Source organism: Eptatretus burgeri, unplaced genomic scaffold (assembly GCF_056783735.1).
Source record: "Eptatretus burgeri isolate ZD-2024b unplaced genomic scaffold, Ebu_testis_v1 Ebu_testis_scaffold_817, whole genome shotgun sequence".
NCBI lineage: Eukaryota > Metazoa > Chordata > Myxini > Myxiniformes > Myxinidae > Eptatretus > Eptatretus burgeri.
Window position 1 is genome coordinate 1 of NW_028222766.1, and position 26,212 is coordinate 26,212.

At 44.1% G+C, this 26,212-nt stretch overlaps 1 long non-coding RNA gene and 1 pseudogene across 4 annotated transcripts; one reads left to right on the plus strand and one right to left on the minus strand.

Moving 5' to 3' along the window:
- The first annotated feature begins 23 nt into the window (after window positions 1-23).
- On the plus strand, window positions 24-19,718 carry LOC147007063 (uncharacterized; annotated as a pseudogene). The gene is made up of 3 exons (XR_015054418.1): window positions 24-715; window positions 961-1,098; window positions 15,627-19,718. The product of XR_015054418.1 is annotated as an uncharacterized LOC147007063 (transcript).
- On the minus strand, window positions 2,533-6,721 carry LOC147007064 (uncharacterized). Of its 3 annotated transcripts, none has more exons than XR_015054420.1 (2): window positions 6,380-6,721; window positions 2,533-2,728 (listed from the first exon to the last, which is right to left on the minus strand). It is a non-coding gene; the product is annotated as an uncharacterized LOC147007064 (long non-coding RNA). The 3 variants fall into 3 exon arrangements; XR_015054421.1 differs by having other exon boundaries at window positions 6,343-6,721; XR_015054419.1 differs by having other exon boundaries at window positions 5,892-6,721.
- Window positions 19,719-26,212: the final 6,494 nt, after the last annotated feature.

Consider the following 26,212-nt stretch of genomic DNA (forward strand, 5'->3'; position numbering starts at 1 on the left):
AAGTCATGCTGGAACAGCAATGGTATGTTATATACTATATTAAGAATAATGTACTCTGAGGAATGTAATTGGAATTAGAGTATGGAGTTTAACTTCGTTGTTATGTGATGTGTATGTGGTATTTGCCTTCAGTGTAATGTATACTAGTTGTTGTATTTTGTTATTCTTACCTTGTGTATATTTATGTTGTTGTAGATATGCGTATGGGTTTTGTGAGAATAAAGCCTATCGAAAAGGTCTGTTGTTGATTACTACAACACCCATATATAACTCCGTTATGGAGGGAAGATTGTCGATAAATACAAAAACAGAAAATAAAGAACGTTGATTCGTATCGAGGGAATAATCATCGACGAACTCGGACTCGATTTTCACTTTCACAACAAAATCTGAAACACAAACAATCCGTCAAAACGAAACGTTCAATCTATGTATATATTTTAAATCATGGACACGTGATTTGGCGGGAACCAATCAGACACCGCGATCTCGCGGTTCGCTTTTTCCCCAAACAGCTCGCGCTCTTCACTCGGTTACCACAGCGTACCGTCCTTCACCCGACATGACGTGCGGTCCACCATGACCCGAGATCTCAGAGAGAACACCCCGGGATCCACGAGCGGCTCCGATGGAGGACACGTGGTCGGTCCGGAAGGTTCTCCGGAAGACCGCGGGTCCATGGTCGGTTCACCCGAGGACAAGGAGTCCAGACCCGGTACGTGACGTTCACTCCGTACCGAGAACTTGTGTTTCCCGTGCTGATCCGTGCTGTGTACTAACACAGGAACTCATTGATTTAGTGAATGTCACGATGTCTGGAGCGGAGCCGGAATTGAATTGTGAATGGAAATCCCATCCATGACATGTTACCCTCCCTCTTGTACATGTATGACATCATTTTATACCTCATCACTTCATTCATCATTCGATTCCTCTTTAATCACTTTTACAACAAATCAGAGGAAGATTTACTTGTGACGATGGGCCTCTGCACCGACACACAATGGCCTGTTCTTGAGGACTGCAGTAGCATCGTTAACGTCCTCAAGGAATCACTGGATGAGAAGACAAGAGACTTACCTTTGCTTTCAGAGAAAGGTATGCTCACTGATGCAACACCTTCCCTGTGCATCACCAGGTTGGGAGTTAATAGCTCGTCCTGTAACAACCTTATTTAAGGCCAAATTATGTTCAATATTATATTTAAAGATGTGAAGGGTAAACTGAGTTACCACTAAACCAGTCAGGTGTTTGTAAAGCAGAGTTGGTGAGAGTTTACCAGGAAACAAATTAATTCTGATCGATGGATGGAAGTCACAAGTTCAAGGTCAAAGTTTGACCCCAAAATAATTTTTCACGAAATTTTGACCTGAAGCTGTGACCGCAACCTTTGATCTTCTGGAAGAACTGTTATGAAACCATTGTCACGGGATAGGTGTGTTTGTACCGACTCTGTTTATCTGTTTTGGTAAAATATCATAAATGTATACCTGGTGTTGGTTTAATGGTTGGGGTCCTGGGCTTGGTTTACTTGGGTCCTGAGTTCAAATCCCACTTGGCTGTTGAATTAATACCAGGTGGGGTTGACTCAGCTTGTCATCCTTCTGAGGTTGGCAAAGTGATTCCAGCTTGCTGGGATGATTGAGCCGTTTGAGTGTCCTGTGTCAGAGTGGTCACCTGTCCAGGATTGTGTCCAATAACCCAGGAGACAGCTGGAGCAGCACTGATGCTCTCTCTGCACAGAGTGCGGTCTTCATGGATGAATCGTAAAGGACACGTTTAACAACATTACCCATCACTGAGGGTCAGGGACTTGAACTCTCATGAGCACCTGACTAATTAAATAATTTGTAGTGAATTAACCTCTTTTAATTGAGGAAAGTGTGAAAATGTAATGTATAAAGCTTAATTCGTGTTTGTTTACTTGTTTACTCGCAAATACTGTTGTGGGCCGGGTATCGGCGGTTGCGAGCGCGACTGCTAGATGGAGCTGCAGAGTCGACTCTGCCGAACACGCGGAATCTAGATCGTACCTTTCAGAAAACTTCGAAAGGTACGGGACCCTTACAGGAGCGTGAATCGTCAAGAAATCAACCACGTGGGGCAGGGTTATTTGCCAAACTTCAAAATACCGAGAGGCCCACGTGGCGAGCTACCGAATATTCACACCCTCCACGGCACTCGTACGGGACGAGCCGTATGCGTGTTCGACCCGTGCGTAACCCGAGCGGATGGTTACCGAAGTCCCGTCGGACCAAACTAGGCCGTGGGCAGTTTCTATGAAAAGGCCCTAAAAACACTTTTCGTTCCGAGGAAGGGGTGCGAGGTGAACTTTGGGCTACTTGTAGACACGTGTATGGTAGACATTAGGACAAAAGTTCTCCACGAGATCTTAGCCCAATAAGGCACAGTGAGCTGTCGAAGTTGGTCGCCAGGGTGCGAAAAGTGACATTTTGGCGTTTTTCCCCATTTTTCCGATCGTATAACTCTACGGGGGCGTCAGACACAACAACATAGCTCACGAATCAGAAGTATCGACCATGTAAACACTTTATTGTCAAGATAATGAAAACTGCAACAAGGTGCATCATTCAGAAAAAAAGCGATTTTTGAGGAATTCCTTCATTTTTACGAGCCTGTATCTACCTCCAATACCGACCGAGATGTCTGAAATGACTGAAGACCACAGAACGTTCTACTATCTTCCTCTTTCGGGAATATCGTGGTCCTGGGGTGGCCAGTGTGGAAAATATAAACAATGCAAATCGTTACTTTAGCCCGAGCGCCATCAAATCTTTTTATTATCACTAATTATCTCGATATTGACAAGGCTTCATCTTCCACATCGACTGACCTAGAGATTTGAAACTGCGCGTCCGGATACAACCACCTGCTTACTTAACATTCATGGATTATCGCCATCATACTCTGACAGTAATGAGGCACTTAGTCATTAAAAGACGGATAACATTCTCATCTTATACACTTTCAGTGCAAACAGAAATGGAAATGTGAACAGCGAAGCTGTTAACTAACCTACACCACATTCTGCTAAGGGAAGACCACACAGAATCATCTTCACAAAATTACTAATTAATTCTTAATTATCTTCCTTTGACTGATTAAGCCATGTATCATAATCTGTCATTCTCACTGAAACACGAATGGAAATTCACACATCGGTGGGAAACAAAATCAAAAATTATCAACATCTCACAATGGCAAGGTGGAACCTTATTGGTCCTCGGGATTTGTTTACTGAGCCTTAAGTGAATGGTTAATGAACCTTATAAAATGAACCTTATTTGTCATAGAGACAATAGCTGCTACATCAAGAAAATGCGCAACCGAAATGCCGTGCCACGACTAGATTATTACTGGAAGGACTAGGAAGATGGATGTCGACGAAAAGCTGTGGTATGTGACATTAGTTATACTGAATCCGCACATTAGTTATTTTCATCTAAACGTCATCAGCATCATCATCGGCGTCATCGTCCTGTTCATTCCCCCCTTCAAATAATTCTTCGGTCGGTGTTTTCAAACTATTCTCACAATTCCGACACTTGCATATATCTGTGCAGGACAAGGTAGAGGAGTGACGCGAACACTGTCCTGTTTTGCAGTCTGACATTTTACAGGCGCAGTGGACAACCTGCAAGATCATTTCTGGGGCAGGGTCCTGTGTCATCCACATAATTGACAATTCGTCCCCTGTCATTCGCCAGCCATGGCAGACTGGAGTAGGAGCATTGATCAAGGGGGATAGCGCCCGTCTGTGTATGGTGGCTTGATAGTTAGCACGCAGAATATGTTGGTGCAGGGCGTCATTTGTAGGTGGCATAGACTGTTCTCCTGGTGACGAAGCCAAACAAAATACTCTGTATCTTGCGTCATTCACATCCGCTGCCGACTCTTGACCGTAAATAGCACAAACGAACCTCACCAATGAAGTCACGGTTTCTGCTGCTATATCGAAATCGGACCCCAGCCTCGCGCAGCCTCGCACGAAAGTCTCGTTTTTGGACATGGCTGAAAAGGTCTTGTTTTTTCCTTTGCCATTAAAACAACTTGTCGAGTAGCATCTGGTCAGGATGTGAAATCCAACGAGAGCCTGAGACAATTCCTCCCCCAAGTTACTTCTGATGCGTCTGATGTCGATCACACGGGCGCGATTTTTCACGCCAGTTGAAAAAAAACAAATTCGCCTGTGTTTGCGCAGCGAGTGCAACAGCGATCACTGCGACGTCAGTATCGGGACTGTGAATGACAATATCACGGTAGCTGGAACTGGCGTGCTTTGCATGGAGCATGAGGCGGGTGTCCACTTCCTCGTGATCGCACTGCAACTCATCCACTAACTGTACACATACCTCACCTGATGTCGCTTTCAGCACGTGACACTGGTCAGAATGTGTCACATAAATGCTGTAATCGCGCCCTAGGTTAGGCAGACTGGTTGACCGCCAAGTGGTGAAGAGAAAAATCAATCAGTGCTTCTTTATTCTTACCACTGGCAAGAAACTTCTTCCACTGACTTTGGACTTTTTGATCGGGGCCGCACAACAATCTAGTTACACTTAAGTACCTTGGGTACTTCGTCGAGAATGCTCAGCATTTTTGATTGAGATGTCAGGGTATCGATCACACACAAAATCTATCCTAGAGCTGCCAAAACTCACCATTATTTTAATGAGGGCAGCTTGGATATTTTGAGCCAGGTTGAGAAATGTCTCCGGTATACGGACAAGTCCCTGAATCACAGCCATGCCATCGACTATAACAGCAGGGTCGTGAGGCATTGAAAGAGCAAGGACATTGTCTCCCCTACGCTCCATCAAATCCATCAACGCGGATTTATTGGTTTTTGCAAGACTACCGTCAGCACTGGCAAGGGGAAGCGAGACAGGACTTAGCGAATATGAAAGTAGCTCTCGCATGTCGAGTTGCCGCATCTGACCAATGATCAGCAGTCGTGCGAACAAATTACGATCAGCTTTTAGGGTAATTTCTTTCTTAGATGTTACCCTCGAAGTACTTTTCACTTGTGCAGTGAAAGCTTTGAGCTTCTGAGCCTTGAGGATGGAGTAGAAATCGACAGTGTTCGTCAACAAGCGGGATTCCATAAAACCGCAGAGTAAATGCTCACCGGTTTCATCGGCATTGAGGAGATCATGCTTCACATTGGGGCTGGCAATGATCCCAGAACTAATGCTTACCAAGTCAGCTTTCGGATCGAAAGGATCCATCATTGAGGTGGTGGTAGACATGAGGTTCTGTATGTGTCTCTCATCCCTTATTGTACGAGCTGTATCCAAATCCTTCCGACGACGTGATTCAGAATGACTCCCCGCGAGGGTCTGACATTGGCGGGTTATAGCCGCACGTTCATTCTGTGAAAGGATCCAGCGGTGGACGGCTGCTCTATCAAGGCTGAAGTTGGTGATTCCTGTTGATGTTTTCGAATCACGGTTGACAGTCTGCTCGATTGCCTGCTCGCAAGCTATAGAGGCAAAACCATGCTGGTCTTGTCGTTGGACTGTCCACTGACCACGTTCACGAAGTTCGGCATAGCACTGAGGACGGGTCTCCGGAAGACCAATCATTTCAACCCAATAAGCCGTCAAATATCGGGAATAATGTACTCGATCGTACGAAAAAAAACCATGGCAACATAGATCTGGTTGCAGCGAGATGGAGCTCCCAGTTGGATTCCCGAGGGGCTCGAATGAAAAGGAGCAATTCAGTCACCATCTCCAAGTATGACGTCCAGAAATCGAAGGTGGGATGAAACTTCCTTTGCTCTTCAACAAACTTGTCGTACACAGACAGAATGGCAAATCAAAATGATCAAATTTGATTGAGCTCATTACAAATAGCTGGGTACGTACCTGCTGTGAGTGTTTCAGCTTTAACTAGTTTATCACGCTTTGGCCCGTGGACTCGGTAAAGATAACGTGACTCTTTCTTGCAAATGATGCAAATACGTGGGAGGATGTGGCCTTGTGAAGAGATTGGCAATGCCGATCCTGATCGCAGACTCTTCTTTGGTGATGACAGCACACCAGGCTTTTGAACAGAAGCATCGACTGCAGATACTTCAGTAGCTCCCTCAAAAACATGCAAGCATCGTTTCTTACTCGCAAGCCGTCTCTTTTTATCGGTGAACCGTCTGTAGCACGTCGGATGGTAACCAGCACTCGGTGGAATATTGGTGAAGCCAATGCCAGCATGGCTGTGATAACGCGACCGGGCGATGTCACCCCTTTCCCCGGGTAAATCGAGCCATTCTCCCAAGCACTCGCGATATTTACACCATCTAACCTCAGTAAATGGACATACATTGTGTTCTTGTACCGATGACGGATGCAAAACGCACCACGAAGGAGACTTCTCCTGGGATTGTGCTCGGGACGTCACTAAGTTAAGGCCGACGTGGAAGCTGCCATGACAGTACACGTAGTACCCGTGTTTACAAAAATACGGCTGCTGATTGGTTACAGCTGATATTGCTACGCCAGCTGGCCGACTTCTCGGCCAACGTACGCAGTTCATCGCCGATTACACTTTGAAAAATAGTGCGTGTAACTTCTAATTAATGCTCAGACTTGGGCGTTGTTCACATGGAGAACTTTTTACACGTTACAGCAAATATCATTTAGACCATATTGTGAGTGAAAATAAGTCGTACCCTTTTCACGGAACGAAAGGGAACGATAGCGGCGGACAGCCCACGGCCTAAACGTACATCTGCAGCAGCAACGGCCTTCTTTAATTCCCTAACACGCACCGTGTTAAACCAATGAAGAGAACACAGAAACGACCTGACACACTTAACAGGGGATTTATTTATAATGGGGGAAGGGGGGAGCACGCAAGGAGCAGAGTTATCCGACTGTAAGAGATGCAAGTATGTGCAGCAAAGAGCACTTAAACAATTCCTACTTACAGACGGGCCCACAGACAGACGCACACCCAAAAGAAACGGATCCAAATAGTCTTTATTATCCCTTCGGCTCGGAGGGAAGTCGAGCTGAGGGACGAGAACGTGGCAGGCTACCTGGCCGCGAGCGTGCGGCTGGACGTCCACCCCCTCCTGGACTGGTAGTTCATATTCTTTCCATTTCCTGATGATAGAGCTCACTGTGCTCTTGAGACCGTTCAACACTAGAAATTGATTTAATACCCTTCCCCAGATCTGTGCCTCCTCACAATTTTATCTCGGAGTTATACGGACAGTTTCGTGGACTTCATGGAAGAGTTTCTGCTCTGACCTCCACTGTCAACTGTGGGACCTCATCGAGAAAGGTGTGTTTCTTTTTCGAAATAATGTCCAATCATTTGAATTGGCCACAGGTGGACTCCAATCAAGTTTTCTTTTTTTGTACACATTGTCAAGGCTCGTATGAGAGTGAACACACAACGCACAACAAGGGGGTGGGGGGGTAGGTGAAGGAAAGACAAAACAATGGCGAACAGAGACATTTGGAGATCTGTGGTCGGGTGAGGGATGGAGCGGGGAACACGAGGTTTGCAAGATGGACACTACAGAGACTTTCAGGAAGGAAAGCCGGGAATTTGAAGGAGGTGGGTTTGGGGTGGATTAACGGGGGGAGAAAAGGCAGTGGTTTTGGATGAGGGAAGATAAGAGGTGGTGATGAACAGCTGTTTTGAATACCTGGAGGGAACAGTGTGATTGAGGAGAGTGTGGGAGTTTGTTCCAAAGGCGGGAAAAAGAGGAATGAAAGAGTGAAGGTGAGCAGTGATTCTTGGTTTGGGCAGTTTTTCCAGAAGGGGGTTGTTGGCGGACCTTGGGCACCCTGCGGAAATATGGGGGGGGACACACATTGTAGAACAAGCGGGGTGGCGAGACCGGAGAGGAGATGGTAGAACACAGAAAGACCACTGACATGCCTGCGGTGAGAGAATGAAAGGCGCAAATACTCAGCCTCACCGCGGGAGATGCCAATGATCCTAAATGCCTTGGTTTCCACAGCGTGAGGCCGAGAAAGGTGAGAGGTGGGAGCACCAGCCCAGAGAGAAGAGCAGCACTCCATCAGGCTGCGGATGATAGATTTGCATGTGGTCAGGAGCTCAGGTGGGCTGAAGAAGGACTTTGTACGACGGAGGATGCCCAGTCGGCGACTGGCTTTGGAGGCCAGTTTGGAAATGTGGGTTTCTGGTTATGGCAGATTGTGAGACCCAGAAGCTTGAGTGAAAGGACTTCTTCAAGAAGATGATTGTTGAGGAAGTAGATGGGAGGGCGGGGGGGGATGGGGGTGGGGGTTCCAGACAGTCCTTTCAGGGAGACATAGTGAGAGTGTGAGATTTGTCAGGATTGAAAGACATGTTCCACGTGTTGGACCAGCTTGTGATTTTATCCAGATCTGCCGTGAGTGAAGAAGCTGCTGCTTGCCGGTCTGAGGGATGACAGATGGTACGGCAGAGGGTGGAGTCATCAGCAAAGAGATAAAGAGGATTTTCCAGAGAGTCGGAGAGATCATTGATGAAAATCAGAAAAAAGAACAGGGCCCAGAACGCTGTCTTGAGGAACTACAGCCTGGACAGGAAGAGGGGATGAAAGAACTCCATTGAGGGCCACATGTTGACTGCAACAGGAGAGGAAGTAGAGCGAGATGTCTGGCTGTTATTAGAGAACCACAGAACATTGACAAGCATGTGGTCAGATGAACCGATTGGAGCGGAAAAAAGAACAACAGATATTTTCAGGGAAATTGGTCGAAATCAGATCCCGAAGAGATGGAGGCCCATTGGTTGAGATCCCGGTCGGGAAGTTGACCGATTGAGTCAGTCGCAATGAGTCGCAGAAGTCTTTTTTTGAAGTATCATGGCAGGTGATGGAGGTACCCACAACCAACCAACTGGCATGATGGCAGTTGAACTCACCCCATATGAGGAAGAGAGAGATCGGATGAGAGGATAGAAGTTGGTCCATGTTTTCGGAGAGTGAGGTGTAAATGGAGTCATCAGTTTGGTGGACGGAACAACACACATATATATACATGAGGTGGGAGTGGAGGGGAAGCCGTAGTCAGAAGTATTCCTGGGGGTGTGGGGGAGAGAGGGCAGTCCATGGAGAGTGAGGAATCGAGTCTTTAATGAAAAGAGCAACTCCTCCACCAGGATGAGGCTCAGGTCTGCCATACCGGAGGAGGGATTGACCAGGGAGAGATACGAGGGATAAAGTTGTGGAGACATCTCAAGGATGATCAAAGGAAATTGGATGCCCTGAGCTCAATTTGGAATGCCAGAGCAAAGGGGTTGAATACTTAATATTGTAAGACATTTCAGTTTTTTTTGTAAAAGTTTCCAAAAACATGTTTTCAATTTGTCATTATGGGATATAATTGTGTCGATCAGAGTCTTCAACTCACGACTCTTAAGGTGAAAACTTATCTCAGGTAACCAGTTTGTAAAATATACCACAGCAGGTTATAAATGGGTGAAAGGTTGGCTGTGATCATGTTCATAAGATTTTGTCCAGTTGGTGCACATCGGATGAATCCGACAGGCCAATTGTGTCACAAAAGTCCTCAGAGGGTGAAAGCTTTGTAACACCCCAACATGGAGAACAACCGTCGTCCACATATCAAACTGTCTCAGAGGGAGGTTGAATTGGGGTTCTCCAAGCTATGAAGGACAATACTTGACTGGAAGCACGTGAGGAGAGAGTGGAGGAACTGACAGGATGCCTTTTTGATGAGGCCAGCAAGGAGATGCCTGCTTTGAACTCATCTCCAAGACAACAGCAGGGAAGTAGATTTGACGAGTAGACCGACCAGGAGATTAGAGCAACATTTAGCGGGGTGAAGTTGGTTCTTTGTCGTCAGTGAATGTGGTCGCTGAAGTATCCCACTCTCAGTATACCGTGGACTCCAGATTCCTCCTTTACTGTTTGAGGAAGTTTTAAAATTAACTTTGTCACATGAAATGCAGAGAATGTGCCTTTCTTGCACCACAATAAATTGAGTAGTTCAGGAGACAGCCTTTCTCTCCTTTGCCTCCTCCGTTTCGTCTTCGACATTATTCCTCTCTCCTGTCTCCTGACCCAAACTGTCAGTATTTCATATCCTCCTCACTGTCGGTGCCTCTCACATTAAGAGTTGTTTATTGTTGCCAAGGCCACTGCAGCTGCTGTCAGAGTCTCATAACTCGTTTTGTTGCCATTGCTGAGTCCGCTTTGGCAGCGTTGTCGGTGTTTCCTCGTGTGGTAGTCATGCCTCTGGCCAGTTCAGCCTTGGTTGGTGTTATTGTGACTGTTGTGGAAGTTTTGCCTAACGTTTTATTTGGTCCTATATTTACTTTTAATTAACCGTTTAACCGACTCGATGCAAATCCTGTTATTCAAATGACAGACGCCGATCAATTCACTTGCCACAACGTCAATGTACATTACATCAGAGAGTTTTATTATACTTGGTACTTGGCCAGTCCCAAGGAGTACAACCCACTGAGATGGTATACATCCACACGTGCTTGCACTCTCTTGGAGTACAACCCACTGAGATGGTATACATCCACACGTGCTTGCATTCTCTTGGAGTACAACCCACTGAGATGGTATACATCCTCACGTGCTTGCACTCTCTTGGAGTACAACCCACTGAGATGGTTTTCATCCTCACGTGCTTGCACTCTCTTGGAGTACAACCCACTGAGATGGTATACATCCTCACGTGCTTCCACTAAAACAAGATTACAATTTCTGGTATTTATATGCTTTCACGGGAGAGTGGAAGGGGCTGTGAAACATTAGCCAAATAACTCCAAAATGCAATACGTGTCTTCTCGGTGAAAAGCAAACGATGTTATCATAACAACGTTGGTGCTATCAACCCAGGTCACTTTGTTCCAGAACAAACCATTCTTTTTATCACCATTTAGGGAAAAAGACTCTTGGCTAAAGGGAAGCATAACTGACAGCCAATTCGACTTATAGCATAAAAATTAAATTTATAAAACACCAGCCACGATTACAATTTAGAGTACATAAATGTAATTATTTTCTTCCACATGACGCAAGCAGACTTTCAACAGATAAAACAGCTGGGTCAGGAAGAGCTTTAAATCATCCACGTATCGTCAGTGTGTCACCTTTCCTGTTTCTTTGGATGGTCTTCTGTTGGTTGTTAGGGTGTATCCAGTCCATGTTTGTTGATGAGGTTAATCAGTGGGTCCAGAGCAAGACAAAACAAGAAGGGGGAAAGACTGTCTCCCTGGAAGATCCCATGCCATATCTTTACATCTGGAATTTCGATATTTCCTTCTGGTGCTGCACTATCATCGTGGTATTCCAGAGTTCCATTGCTTTCTCAATCAGTTTGATTTATTGGGATTGATTTTGTATATTTACACGCATTTTATCATCCATGGATGTGGAACACTGTCAAAAGTTTCCGGATAGTCCATCCAGGTGGTGGACAATTTGGTTCTTTGCATTTTGAAATTTTCAACTACGGCCTTTTTCCGTCGTGGGTGGTGGCCCTTTTGTTCTACCTCCACATCTCCTTGTTGGCTTCGGTGATGGAACATCATTTCTGTCATGATTTCTGTTGGAAGTTTGTGTGTTGTTTGTAGACATGTTATTAGCCTGTATTTGTGAGGAAGTTGGGTTTCTTCAGATTTTTGATGAGAAATGTGTTTCCTTCTACAAACCACTCATGCACTTCCTTTTCCTCTTGGATCAGTTGTTTGAATGTCCTGGTGTCGTGATTGTGGAGAGCATCAAGTTGTTTCAGCCAGAAGTTTGGAATTCCATCTGGGCCTGGATTTTAAAGTTTGGTGGCATTTTTTGAAGTTGTTTTTAATGATTTATTTCTTCAGCAATAATCACTGGGGACATTTCCTCTCCCATCATGGTGCTTCTTCTTTTCCAAGTACACAATCCATTCTGATTCCTTGTTATGTTCCTTTCGATCTCCAAGAATTCCTTTCCAGAATGTTTCCCCATCTTTTCTTTTTCAGGCGCTGTTGTCACATCCTTTTTTCTTTCCCAAATTCGTTGAAGAATCTCTTCGGGTTACTCTCAAACATGTGATTTTGTTTTCTCCTGTGGTTTGCTTCCTCATCCGGTGGTGTTTTTTATTTATTTATTTTATCTTTCTTGCTATCATTTCCAGTTTGACTTTGTTTTCAACACCCAAGCACTCGAGGTCTTTGTCTCCAATTTTGTTTGTTATCTTGCCAAAACAAAGTTTTTGCAAGATATGTGAGTCAGCTTGTATGTTTTTTTTTTTTGTTTATTTGTTTGTCTGTAATCACGTGTAAAAAATTCTGCAGAGCACAGTTATCATTGGAAATTTTTGTAACTTCGCATACCAGAGGCCTATAGAGGTCCCTTTCAGCGCATAAAATTTTGAAGGTCAAGGTCAAAGGTCAAGGTCACTTTGTCGCAAATCAGGGGAGTCGACGAAACCCTTATTTTTTGAGTAATTTTGATCGGATCGTCTTCAAACTTCATGGGAATATAGTTCATGGTCTGGCGATCAGCTGATTAATTTTTGGTGGCGATTGGCCTTGACCTTCATGGTTAGCGCCTCAGGTCAAACATATTTGACCCCAAGGTCAAATTTTCGAGTTTTAGGAACCATATCGTGTAGTACCTCAAATTGAACACCTCGATGAGTGCTTTCTAGATATGTCAAGCTTGAGACATTATGACGTCATTTGGTGACGTTATGAGGCAAACGCATATTTTTCATGGTTACCCTGCAGAACGATTCTCATCGGAATCTCTCGTAGGCAGATATTCCTCAAGGAGTCGCTCCTGGTTGATAGCAGCTCTGTTCACCTCAGTGTGACCTTAAATAAGTCACACGTGGTCACCTTTTGGCAAGATACGGGTCACCCTGCGGGTAACATTGGTTTATTTTTTAATTTTTTGAATTCTCCTTTTTTCGTTTTGGGTTTCTCTTTTCTTTTCTGAACTGTTGAATTTGTCCAATGTGTTCTGTTTGTCTGTGTGCATTTGTGTCTGTCTGTCTATGTTTCCACGTCTTCATATTTTCACGTTAATAATTGTTTTCTCTGTTTCCGCTTGTCCGATCGATGCAAAATTTTAAGCAGAGGAGGAACTCCCCATGGAGAATGTATTCATTGTTAACATTGTCGTCATATGTCACATGGTATGGCAGTCATATTGAATTAAAGGGAAAATCTGTATATCATTTTCTCTGAAACCACTCAAAGAAAATAATTGAAACTTTGCATGTGTAATCAACTCCCCATGGGGTGTCTTGGGTGATAATGATGATGTCATCAGTGAAGTCTTCTTCCAGCCATGATTGGATGAATTGAAATACTTCTCTGAAAAATCTGAAACTTCATTTATCTGATCTATGACCAGACATGAGTGAATAATTAAATTTTTGACGTTCAAAACCCATTCTAAGAAACAATGTGATGTAACAAGTCGGAAGACGACGATGGTTCACGAGCGGTATTTGATGATGTAGGTGTTTCAGAAGTCAAGGATGAGACAATGTGATAATGTTTGACCAAGTTATAAAAATGATCAACATGATGTGGTACGAGTGACATGTTATTAGCTCCAAAATGTCGAAAACCCGGTTTCGTTCAACAACTTTAAAAATTTGACCTTTGCATAACCTCAAAAGATCCCAAAACAATTTTGTAGACATTAAAATAAGGAAACAGGATACCCTATAGCTTATTGGAGTTAGTTCGTCGAAGAAGGTCGAAAACCCGGTTCGATTCCCACAACTTTGAAAATTTTACCTTTGTGAACTTCAAAGGTCAAAGGTCAAGGATTATGACCTTTGGTGCAAAACTTCCTCTGGAACATTCCAGGAACAATATAACGTCATATAGAGGCCATATGGAATTTCGCACTCCTCGGATTATCCATACTTTAATGAAATCAGCGTAAAAACAAACTTGAAGGGGGCGCCACGGGCAAGGTGTTCGAGATGGAGGAAAATGGTTTCAAGACTTTAGGTGGGGAATGACCTCAAGATTATGCATGAAAAATATTGTCACCTCGCTCTCAAAGTTTGGGCGGTCGTCTGATTTTTGTCAAAATTCGAAATTTTCTAAGTTCGTGACCTTGTGACCTTGACCTTGGGAATAAAATGTAAAATCGAGCTCCGTGGGTTTATGCAGGTGCCATTGGGCTTACCAAATACCGAAACCCCTGCCAGATTCGACAACCCCCTCGGAGAAGATGGATTTTTATGTCAAAATCGCAATTTTCTAAGTTCGTGACCTTGTGGCCTTGACCTTGGGACGAAAATAAAAAATCGAGCTCTGTGAGGCTATGCAGGTGTCATTGGGCTAACCAAATATCGAAACCCCTGTCAGATTCGACAAAACCCCTCGGAGAAGATGCAAATTGAAATTGGCTACCGACTTAAAACACATGCTTTTTGGGCGTGGCTCCGCCCATAATGGGCGCACCACGCCCATTTTCAGGAAAACACAACTAGATCATGATATAAACCTCCCACCAAAATTTCATCATGATCGGATCAAAACCCACGGAGACATGTTCGGGACATACGGACAGACAGACAGACATACAGACAAGCCGGTAGGCGGACATGGGTAGTCGACTACGCAATAGAACCTGACGCGATGGGCCATTCTAGTGGGAATGACCTGAGGTTTAAGCGCAATAAAATTCATGATTCTAGCTTGAAGGGTTGATGCTGCAGATTGTTTTTTCGTTGAAATACCCCCACATTTAGAGGTTTTTCGGCCGTTGCTAGGCAACGGAGGGGTCCATAGCAACGGTTCTTTCTCACACAAAACTAGGATATACCATGAACCTACCATACCAGTTTCATGTATTTCTGACTCATAGTCTCTGAGATATAACGAACTTCGTTTTTTTATTGTTTTCGACCAGGGTTCATTCAAAGTCTATCGTCTCCGACAGTTTTCATAGGATCCGGCTGGAAATTTTTGACAATATGGCTGAATGTACTGCCCACAGTCGCTCGTGGCCCGATATTTGATTTTCGAAAAAATAATTTTTTTATGATTTTTCAAAAATTTCAAAGTCCCGTTGCGAGGCAACGGTGGTGTCCATAGCAACGGTTCTCATTTGCACACAACTAGGTCATGGTATGAACCTACTCACCAAGTTTCAGCGAAATCGCCATTGTATTAACGGAGCACTGGACCGAACAGACAGACAGACAAACATATCGACGGAAAAACTGATAATAAGGGGAGAACAAATTTCAAAATTTTTTGTTAAAAAAAATAAAAATAATTTTCGACTGGATCGACAACCCAACAGACAGACAGACAAACATATCAACGGAAAAACTGATAATAAGGGTAGAACAAATTTCAAAAAATAAATATAAAAAATAATAATTTTTCGACTGGATCGACTACCCAATAACGAATATAGTGGTCACTTCTATTTTTCGTGAAAATATTTTTTCGTGAACCAATACGGTCCATCGATGATACGAGCATGTGGGCCATGATAGTAGTGGCCATAATAGTGGGGTGATCAGTTAATAATGGTAATTTTGTTCAGAATGAACGTGTAAGGTGAGACTATGTGCTCTCCGAGTGCTGTTCAAGTTATAAAAGTGATTTATTGATGTTTTTGCTCCATTCTTAATTTGCAGAGAAAAAATTTGATACGTCTTCACGTGTCAACTGTTCCTCGTCATTTGAGAGAGAAGTTTCTTTCGATCATCACCTGACAGAGACTTTTTGTCAGGATGTTGACAAGTTTAGGGGTGTGTCGACAAACAAAAACTGCGACAGGTGTATCAATGTCTTGCAACAGGAGAGCCAAAGAAGTGAGAAAACAAACAATTTTGCTGTTAGCAACAAAGACTTCACTTCCTCATCGTGTTTAAAAGGATATGATGAAATATGCACAGGTGAGACGTCACTAAGGTGCACTGTGTGTCGGAAGGGATTTGCTTCTTCTTCATATCTGTTGACACATGAAAGGTTGCACACCGGTGAGAAATCCTACAAGTGTTCACAATGCCGGAAGGCTTTTTGTTCTTCATCAAATTTATATCATCAAAAAACTCATTCGGGGGAGAAATCCTACAAGTGTTCGCAATGCAGTAAGGCATTTTGTTCTTCATCAAATTTATATCGTCATCAAAAAATACATTCACGGGAAAAACCTTACAAGTATTCTGTTTGCAACAAAGCATTCAATCAGTCATCACACTTACATGAGCATCAGATATTGCACACCAGGAAGAAACTGTACAATTGTTCTGTGTGTCACAAGACCTTTGCTCGTTCATCAACTTTATGGAGACATCAAAGAATACACACCGGAGAGAAACCTTACAATTGTTCTGTGTGTAACAAGGACTTTTCTCGTTCATCAACTCTATCGGCACATCAAAAAACACACACCGGAGAGAAACCCTACAAGTGTCCTGTGTGTAACAAAGCGTTTAATCACACATCAAACTTACATAAACATCAAAAAACACACACCGGAGAGAAACCTTACAATTGTTCTGTATGTAGCAAGGCCTTTTCTCTTGCATCAACTGTATCGGCACATCAAAAAACACACACCGGAGAGAAACCCTACAAGTGTCCTGTGTGTAACAAAGCGTTTAATCATTCATCAAACTTACATAAACATAAAAAACACACACCGGAGAAAAACCCTACAAGTGTCCTGTGTGTAACAAGGTCTTTTCTCGTTCATCAACTGCATCGGCACATCAAAAAACACACACCGGAGAGAAACCCTACAAGTGTCCTGTGTGTAACAAAGTGTTTACTGATCCATCATCTGTTCCTAGACATCAAAGAATACACACCGGAGAGAAACCTTACAATTGTTTTGTGTGTAACAAGGCCTTTACTTGGTCATCATCTGAATCGAGACATCAAATAATACATCAAACCAAATAATTTCCAGGCACAGGTGCGAGTATATGATGCCACACATGGGATGGAAATAACAGCAAATACAGCGGCATCGATTGCAAAGAAGAGAAATGAAAAATACAAAAACATTACATCAACAAATATATACCAACAACTGGGAGAACGACAAAAGAGCAGGACGATTGTAAAATGATCTGGAAAGAGTTGGGGAGAGACAAAGAAGGCACTTTGCAGTGGCTTGGAAGACCATGTTAACTGGGATGGAGAACGAGTCAGAGGACAGTGTCTGTAGAAAGTCTACACCAACTTTCAAAATTTTCACCTTTTGAAGCCTTATAACCTGGAATTAAATATCATGAAATCGGACTTTTTACACCTTTATTTACACATCGTAACCCACAACTTCCATGTGAAAAACGAATTTTACAAATTTCAGAAAATTATTTAAAAACACAAAACTGGAATATCTTGGTGGTATGAGTGTCCACCTCCCTCATAACAGCAATTGTAAGCTGGCTCAAGTGTAACCAATCACCTTCAAAAGCACACACCAGGTTACCTGACCTCCACCTGTTTAAATTGTAGTGATTCTGATGATTTCACAATAAAATCAACCGTTCCTGTGGGTTTCCACTGCTGGGTAGTGAATTTCACAGCAAATGCTCAACCATGCGAACCGAGGAGCTTTCAAAAGAACTCCGGGATAAAGTTGTGGAAAGGCACAGATCAGGGGATGGGTATAAAAATATTTCAAAGGCCTTGAATATCCCTTGGAGCAGAGTCAAGACAGTCGTTATTAAGAAATGGAAAGCGTATGGTGCCACCAAGACCCTGCCGAGATCAGGCCGTCCCTCCAAAATGGATGACCAAGCAAGGAGACCGATCAGAAGCCACCAAGAGGCCAACGGCAACTTTGAAAGAGCTACAGGCCTTCATGGCAAGGAGTGATCACTGGTGTCCATGTGACAACAATATCCCAAGCACTCCACAAGTCTGGGCTCTCCAGCATGGTGGCAAGAAGGAAACCAATATATTTGGTTCACGAGTCAGTAAGTGACCACTATATTCGTTATTGGTTCACGAGTCAGGAAGTGACCACTGCATTCGTTATTAGTTCACGAGTCAGTAAGTGACCACTATATTCCTTATGGGTGTGTGTCTGTCTGTCTGTCTGTCCCGAGCATAGCTCCGTGGGTTTTGATCCGATCCTGACAAAATTTTGGTGGGAGGTTTACATCATGATCCAGTTGTGTTTTCTGGAGAATGGGCGTGCTGTGTCCATTATGGGCGGAGCCACGCCCAAAAACATGTGTTTTTAGGGGGTAGTCGGTTTCAAGTTACATCTTCTCCAAACGGGTTTGTCGAATCTGGCAGGGGTTTCAGTATTTGGTTAGCCCAATGACACATGCATAGCCCCACAGAGCTCGATTTTTCATTTTCGTCCCAAGGTCAAGGTCACGAACTTCGAGAATGTCAAAAAATCAATAAATTGGGCATCGAGCTCCTAGGTTTTCAACTGTTTCAAATGAAAGTTGGTATGCAAGGAGTGCTCTTCGAGTACTACAACTTTCATCGTTTACGTTTTTCCAGATTCCCACCAGTTTGCCCGTGGCGTCCCCTCGAAGGTCAAAAAAAAGGCGAACCATGTACATTGCTCGTGAACCATCGCCGTCTCCAGAATTGTTTTTGTTATTATTATTATGATTATTAATATTATTGTTTGAGAGAATTTTCATCGGGTTAGGTAATGGTAGTGTTGCAGAAAAAATCGTGAGGTGAATGGTAAATAGGGATCAGTAAACGCAGGGGTGGAAACAGATCACGTGGTAATGGGAGAAGCATGTGGCCATGGGAGGTGTAGAGTCAAAAGTGAATTTATTTATTTTCAATAAGGATTGCATAACATTCGGAAAAGGAAAGGTTGAAGTAAAATCGTGGAAGTGTATGGTGAATTTGGATCTGTAAACGCAGTGTGAAGCTGCTGGGTCGATGAAAAGTACCAGGAAGAGTAGAGAGACACGTGGTTACAGGTGTATAGATCGAAAGGATACAAGGAAGATTATTGATTTTTGATGTATTTTGGAAAGAACTGGTAAGATTCTGGAATGGAAGGTTGTACGAAGAAATTGTGAAGGTAATGGCGAGAGAGGGTCAGCTCAGTGGAATAAAGATGGTGTGCTGGCAGAAGAAGAAGAAGAGGATGTAAAAGAAGAAGGATCGGGACTTGTGAGTATGCAAGGAGAAAGGTAGTTTTTTGGGGTTTATTGGATTTAAGACAAAACACAGTGTTTAGTTGGGAGGGATGAAGACGTTGGGAAAGTGGGGAAAATTTGAATTTAAGGTAATCGGGAGAGAATAGAAATAAACATGATCGTACACCGAGAGGGGAAGGATGGGTCGGCCTCAAGGAACCCGGAAAGACAAGGTCGACAAAAACTCACAAAATAGCACGATTTTAGAAACAAAACCGATCTCGGAACACTCAGAAACATGTGTGAGAAAATAAACAGTTAACACGGCACATATAACGACCGGAATCTTAACTTTGAGAAAGTCGGCAGAGATTTCAAAGTTTTGGAAGATTTAGAGGCTTTGGAAGATTGGAAAGATTGGGAGGATTTGGAAGATTGTGACGAATTTTGAAGATTGGCAACTTAGTCTAGAAGCCAAAATCTGTAGAGAGCCTAGAAAATGGGTTCGCTGCTGATTTCATGTTAGAATGGTGCAACTGGTGTTTTTGAAGAGTCTCGGCATGACCAAGTTTAGTTCCACTTGTTGCCAAGTCTGCATCTGAATATTATGGCCGCCATGACAGTAATCAAAATGGCCACCATCAGATTTAGTCTTTTTCTTACTGCAAATTGTACTAGCCAGAAATTTGTCATGATTGTGAAATACTATGTAATCTGACACGAGGAACACTATTTTGTGCTTTATTTTTGTACTGGATCACAACTTTTCACATAATTGACAACTTAAAGACGAAATTGAAAATGCACATACGAGCAACAAATGTGAAAAAGAAAATGTTTAGCACTATTGATGGAGATGGGTTTACAGTCAGTCAAAGGTTATTTCAACAGCTGTCAGATTCTTTCTAACACAAAATTACGTTGCTTTGCAGAAGAGAAAAGTGTTGTGAGAACACCCAAGTACAATTTTCAGAGCTATTGATCGGCTTGTACACTGAACGGGTTCCTACAAAGGGCTTTGCATCCACATGCTTTTGTGCAAGGCAGTCCATTCCGTGTACATTTTCACCGTCGAGTTGAGCATGACCCACGGCATTTGCATGTCGTCAGTTCTACACAGTAAGCAGTAATAGGCTGTGCAGTCATGAGTCGCGGCTGAAATGTCTCGTTGCCATCTTTGACGACCTGTTCCCACCCACAGTTCTCAGGTGCAGGTAGATGTGGTTCAGATTCCAAGGCTCTTCTCCACACAAAAGTCTGGTAGTGCGCTCGCTTGATGTGTAGAATCAGAGCATCGCGAGTTGGAGGCAGATTCTCAATAGCTTTGGTCAGACTGAGAAACAGATCACATCTTACTCGCTGAATTGAGTTATCTTGGCCATGAGGGTCATAAAGCCTGCAGACAAATGACTCAGCATCTGCAATCACACTCTCATCAGGAATTTCCTCTTTGCCTAGGTTATTCAACAGGTGGGAGTTGTTTTGAAAGACAGCCCATGCAGAGCGCTTCGCAATTCCAGCAAACTGGCTTGTGCTGTCTGAACCTGTCACTGCATGAAATGCCAGAAGTGACTCCCTCTGCGAATCTGGGATATTGATGGAGTCAATGGGAATGTAGTGTTGCTTTTTGGGTGTCCCTGCATTCATCCAGAGAAAGGGACTGAGATGCGGCTGATAGGCAACAAGGAGAATGAGGACATAAGTGTCCCGGCTAACAACAACAGTTTGCATGTACCCCTGTTCATATGCTTCCTTGGCATGGAGAAGAATGCGAGTATCAGCCTCTTCGTGCTCAGGAGATGACAAGTGTGAGACATCTCTCCCTGACGACGTCCACACTTTTGCAGGATCTGTGAAGCCTCCATTCAGTACCAGCTCCTGTTCGTGATTCTGGAACTTGTTTGCTAACTCTGTGCAAAGAAAATTTGCTAAGCCAGCTTTGTTTTCATCGAGGCAGATGAGTGTATTCCATTGCCCCATGGACTGGCTTCTTGTTTGCACGTCTCTTCTGATTGCTTTCTTGCCCCGTATCCTCTGACTTCGAGCTGTTGATTTGATCGTTTTCTTCCTATACTGATCAAAGGCAAGATCAACCCTGGAGCAATAGTTGGAAAACATGACTAATATGATCTGCAACAGAATCTGCCCATTCACCAAGCGTTTTAGCATTCATCCTGTTCCCGAGTGCCTGGATCAGTGCCATGCCATCGATGATAGTGCATGTCGATAACGGTTCTGGAGCAACGTTTGGCAAGCCTTGCTGGAGAATCTTGCCAAGGTCAGCTTTGTTCAGAGGTAGACGTAATCTGCCATTAGGCATTGCCAATGACAGAGGAACTGCGCATATCTCTTGCTCCAGCATTTTGTTCATGTCAACGTCTCGGCCTGCCTGCATTGCTGTCACCACACGTGTCAGAAGTTTTCTGTCTGCCTTTAGTGTGACCATTTTTTCCTTTCCCACTTTGACTTCAACAGTGTACATGCTCTCGAAAGTGTGCAGATTCTTAGACTTGATTCTGTCATGAAACCTTGTTGTCTTATTGATCAACCGGTCCTCCACGAAGTCTATGATGAGCTGCTTTCCAGTGATTTCAGCATTCAAGAGATCACTTGTCACAACATCACTGGCAATGTCCCCTGTCGTAATTGAGACTAATTCTGGGGAAGTGCGATCAAATGGATTGTGGGTCTTGAATAGGTCAATGAGCTTTAGCACATACTCTTGGTCTTGGATCATTCTCTTGGGACCGAAATCTTTATGCGCACAGTCATGCTCATCATCGTCGTCTTCCTCACTGCCAGCGAGTGTGAACATGTTTTTTGTGTCTCTGGTAAGCTGAGCTCTTTCGTTGAAAGAGAGAGCCCATCTGTCACGGGCGGAGTCTGTTTTTGTTATTCCAACCAAACCTCCAGCTACTTTGCCGGCTTTGTTCACATGTTCAATTGCCTGGTCATCAGGTATTTCATTGAACTTCTGCTTTGTTTCTTTTGTGACAAAGTCTCCTGCAAGGAAACCTCTGTGCACTTCTGGAGCAGTTGTCGGCAACATGTGCATGTCAGCAAGGAAGACAGCTCCCCAGCGAGAGTAATGGAAATGATCAAATGCTGCAAACCAGGGAAGCATTTCAGCAAATGATGTCAGGAACAGGATCCAGTCTCCTTCACGAAGAGCATGTGTGAACCTCAAGAGGATGGAGATCAACTTCATGTATGTTCTCCAGAATCTAAATGTGGCATTTTCTGAACAAGTAGCTTCAAACTCTTGAAACAGGACCTGCACCTCTTCCACCTCAGACAAAAGTTCTCCAAAAGAGGAATTCATTCCTCTATCATCTTTGTTGGCAAAGGCATCTGAAACTCTTCCAGCTGCACCTTTCAAGTCATCCCGGATGAGCTTGTCATTTTCTTTGGCCCATGCTGTGAAGCATTCCCAGAGAACGGACCAAAGTGCCTCTAAAGTCAACTTGTGAACGCGGATGACACGGTTCCACCCTTTCCCTTTGATTACTTGTTCACATGCCTTTCCACCAAGGACTCCACTTTCCATCCAAATGTTCTCCAGGCCTGACGAATCCATGTACTGTCCTAGTACTTTCGTGAAATTCAATTGGATATGAAATCCTCCAAGCATGATGACCAGATCCTGACAGCCGTTCTTATCCCATTGCAGCATCTTTGCTTTGCACTAAAGCTGTTCATCAAAAGTGATGACAGTGTACTTCTCCCCAATCTTCTTTGTCATTGCCTGGCATTTCTGTAGAACCGTCCACAGCGTGTCAAAGTCATGTGCTGGGGCATTCAGAATCGGCATTGGCCCGATGACTGTCACTGGTGGCTCAACTGTGGACATCTTCTGGTTAAAGCCACTCCAGCCTGGAACGGCCTGATTATTTTGTTGATGCAATCTGGCCAAGATCCAGGCAAGCTCCTGAGTGTTGGCTGCTTTGATTTTCTGTTCAACGGGTGAGTACCATGTATGCTGCAGTGGTTCAGAGAAAACAGGTTCTGGCTTCAAGTTGGTCATATTGGCCTCTTGGACGCTTGTCATTTCAGGAGGGGCACTGAGAACTTTGGAGCGGCCAGGTTTAATCTGAATGTCCATCACTGGCTCTTGTTCTCCCTTGCGTCTGAGGGCCACGCACTGACTTGCATGAAAAGACCCAGTCAGCGTCTCCTCAATTATGTCAATGTTGTCATTAGAATATCTCAAATATCCTGTGGTAGTTGGGATGTTGAGAAAGTTCCTTGGGATCATGACATTTCCGTTATCTCGGAAGCATTGTATAACATCATTGGCAATTGCTGTGTCAATGCGCCTCACTGTATCGTACCCAACTGTGTGTGCAGCTGCATGAAAAAGATTGACAAGCTCTTTTGAGCGTGTAGCCTGGTGAAGAGAAGGCCAAGGCCTAGGTGTTTGGGGGTCAGTTTTTTGCCTCCTGAAGCCACATGAATAATGTCTTGGCAGATGCTCAGAACTTTGTTCTTGGTATCTGTCTCATCCGCTTCTTCATTGTCCATATTGTCAGTGCTGTCACCACCACAAAGAAGCTTTACAAGCATGTACAGGGTTTCAGGTACAATTCGCTCTGCATTTTCTGTGTTCAGTCCACCGATAATGCTATGCCCTGGAGAGTGTTTTACGTCACTGTAAATCTTTATGCCCACTCTGAAGATCCAGCTAAGGATTTCGTTCTCATGATGAGGCAGACTGCACTGGGCCAATTCATCTTCTTCAGAACTTTCACCTTCTTCAGATAAATCATTCACGGCGGTTCTCATGGCAAACTTTGTCACAGTTGAGGACGCAACTATGAGGGGTTTTGTGACATCCAATGGTTGCACGAATGTCACCTTGTCACTACCAAAGTGAACCTCCACTTTCTGCTTGAAATTGTAGCTTTTGTAGGCTCCAGCCTCAATTCCAAAATCATTCAATAACAGCATGCTGTAGTGTTCCCAGATGTTTTTCAGGGTAAACACATGTCCCTTCTGCAGCTCTTTCTCAAGCTGGTTCATCACATTTCTGAAACAGATGCTTTCAGGAGACTGGTTTTTCTCTCCACTCTCCTTTTTATACTTTCTGCGAAAAGAAACATAACACTTGAGGTGATATTTACCTTCAGCTGCCATCAAGTCTGAAACACCTGCAAACCTGTGACGCATGGTGGGGTCAAATTGGGCCAAACTAAGCATCCTGGATGATGTGTGATAAAATTCAACATTTGTCAGGACACCAGCTTTTCCAGGAATGTCAGTCTGGCAGAAAGCGCATTTTGACCAATCCATAGCGCTGTGCGCGGATCTTAGTGACTTTGGGACATGGTATTTCTCTGAGGAACCTGATGTTGTGGGTATCTCTTCTGCGTAAGTCACAGATTGTGGCTGAATCCTTGACTTCAGTCTGTCTATTTTTTGTGCGTGAGTAAAGTCACTATAGCAGAATTTGTGCCATTGAATCTTTTCGACGTGCTCCGGTACAGAATATTTTCTGATTCTTGAGAATGAGTCAACATATTTAGCGTCATTATATTTCTCTCTTTCTTTGCAACATTCAGCTACAGTTTTCACACCAACGATTGTAGTCTTTCGAAGTGGCGTTGACTTGCTAGTTTTTGAACTGTCCTGGCAAATAAAGCATTTATTCCAGTCTACATGCTCTTCTTCTTCTCGATCCCTTGAACCCCCTGTGAGAAATCTTGCGGCTTTCATTTTTCAGTTAGTCCTGGGTAACAGAAAAACACACAGTTATGTAGTTTAGGTTCATTTTATAGTAAAGTTGTAAAATTCATTGATTGTGGTTTGTATAATCAGACATTCTAATTCGAGCCTGAACATTTCTTTAAAAATAATATAGTGAAAAACAAGTCATATTATTTTTAGAAAATGGATGGAGCAATGTTTTTTTCTATACTCCCATCAGCTCAGGCATGCTCAAAAACATGGAAATCGACCCTAATTTTGTAATTTCATGTCAATTTGCGGCTGAAATATGACGAAAAGTGTATTTAATGGCGACCATTTTGGAAACTGTCATGGCGGCCATACTATCCATATCCAGAGTTGGCAACAAGTTGATTCACGTTTCTGTGTGTCTCGACAGTCAATTTACACCTGTTGCACTATTCTAACACGGAATCAGCAGGGTCGTACACTATTCTGCATTGGACCTCCTGACTAACTCGGAACATGTGACAGAACATTGTTCCACCATTTCGAGCTCGTCCGTAAATCGAGCTCGCCAGCCATTTGGAGCTCGTCCGCCATTTTGAGCTCACCCGCGATTTCGAGCTCGCCCGCCATTTCGAGTTCATCCGCCATTTCCAGCTCGCCCGCCATTTCCAGCTCGTTCGTCATTTCATTTCCAGCTCGTCTTCCATTTCGTACTCGCCCGCTATTTTGAGCTCGCCTGCCATTTCGAGCTCGCCCGCCATTTCGAGTTCGTCCGCCATTTCGAGCTCCCTGACATTTCGAGCTTGTCCGCCATTTCAAACTTGTCCGTCATTTCATTTCATGCTCACCCGCTATTTTGAGCTCGCCTGCCATTTAGAGCTCGTACGCCATTTCAAACTCGTCCGTCATTTCATTTTGAGCTCGTCCGCCATTTCGAGCTCGTCTGCCATTTCGAGCTCGCCCGCCATTTCGAGCTCATCCGCCATTTCGTGCTCGTCCGCCATTTCGTGCTCGCCCGCCATTTCGAGCTCGTCCGCCATTTCAAACTGGTCCGTCATTTCATTTCGTGCTCGTCCGCCATTTGGAGCTCGCGGCCATTTTGAGCTCGTCCGCCATTTCGTGCTCGTCCGCCATTTCGTGCTCGTCCGCCATTTCGTGCTCATCCGCCATTTCGTGCCCGTCCGCCATTTCGAGCTCGTCCGTCATTTCATTTCCAGCTCGTCCGCAATTTCGTGCCCGTCCACCATTTCGAGCTCGTTCGCCATTTCGAGCTCGTCCGCCATTTCGAGGTCGTACACAATTTCGAGCTCGTCCGCCATTTCGAGCTCGCCCACCATTTCGAGCTCGCCCGCCATTTCGTGCTCGCCGCAATTTCAAGCTCGTCGGCCATTTCGTGCTCGTCGGCCATTTCGAGCTCGTCCGCCATTTCAAGCTCGTCCGTCATTTCGTGCTCGTCCGCCATTTCGTGCCCG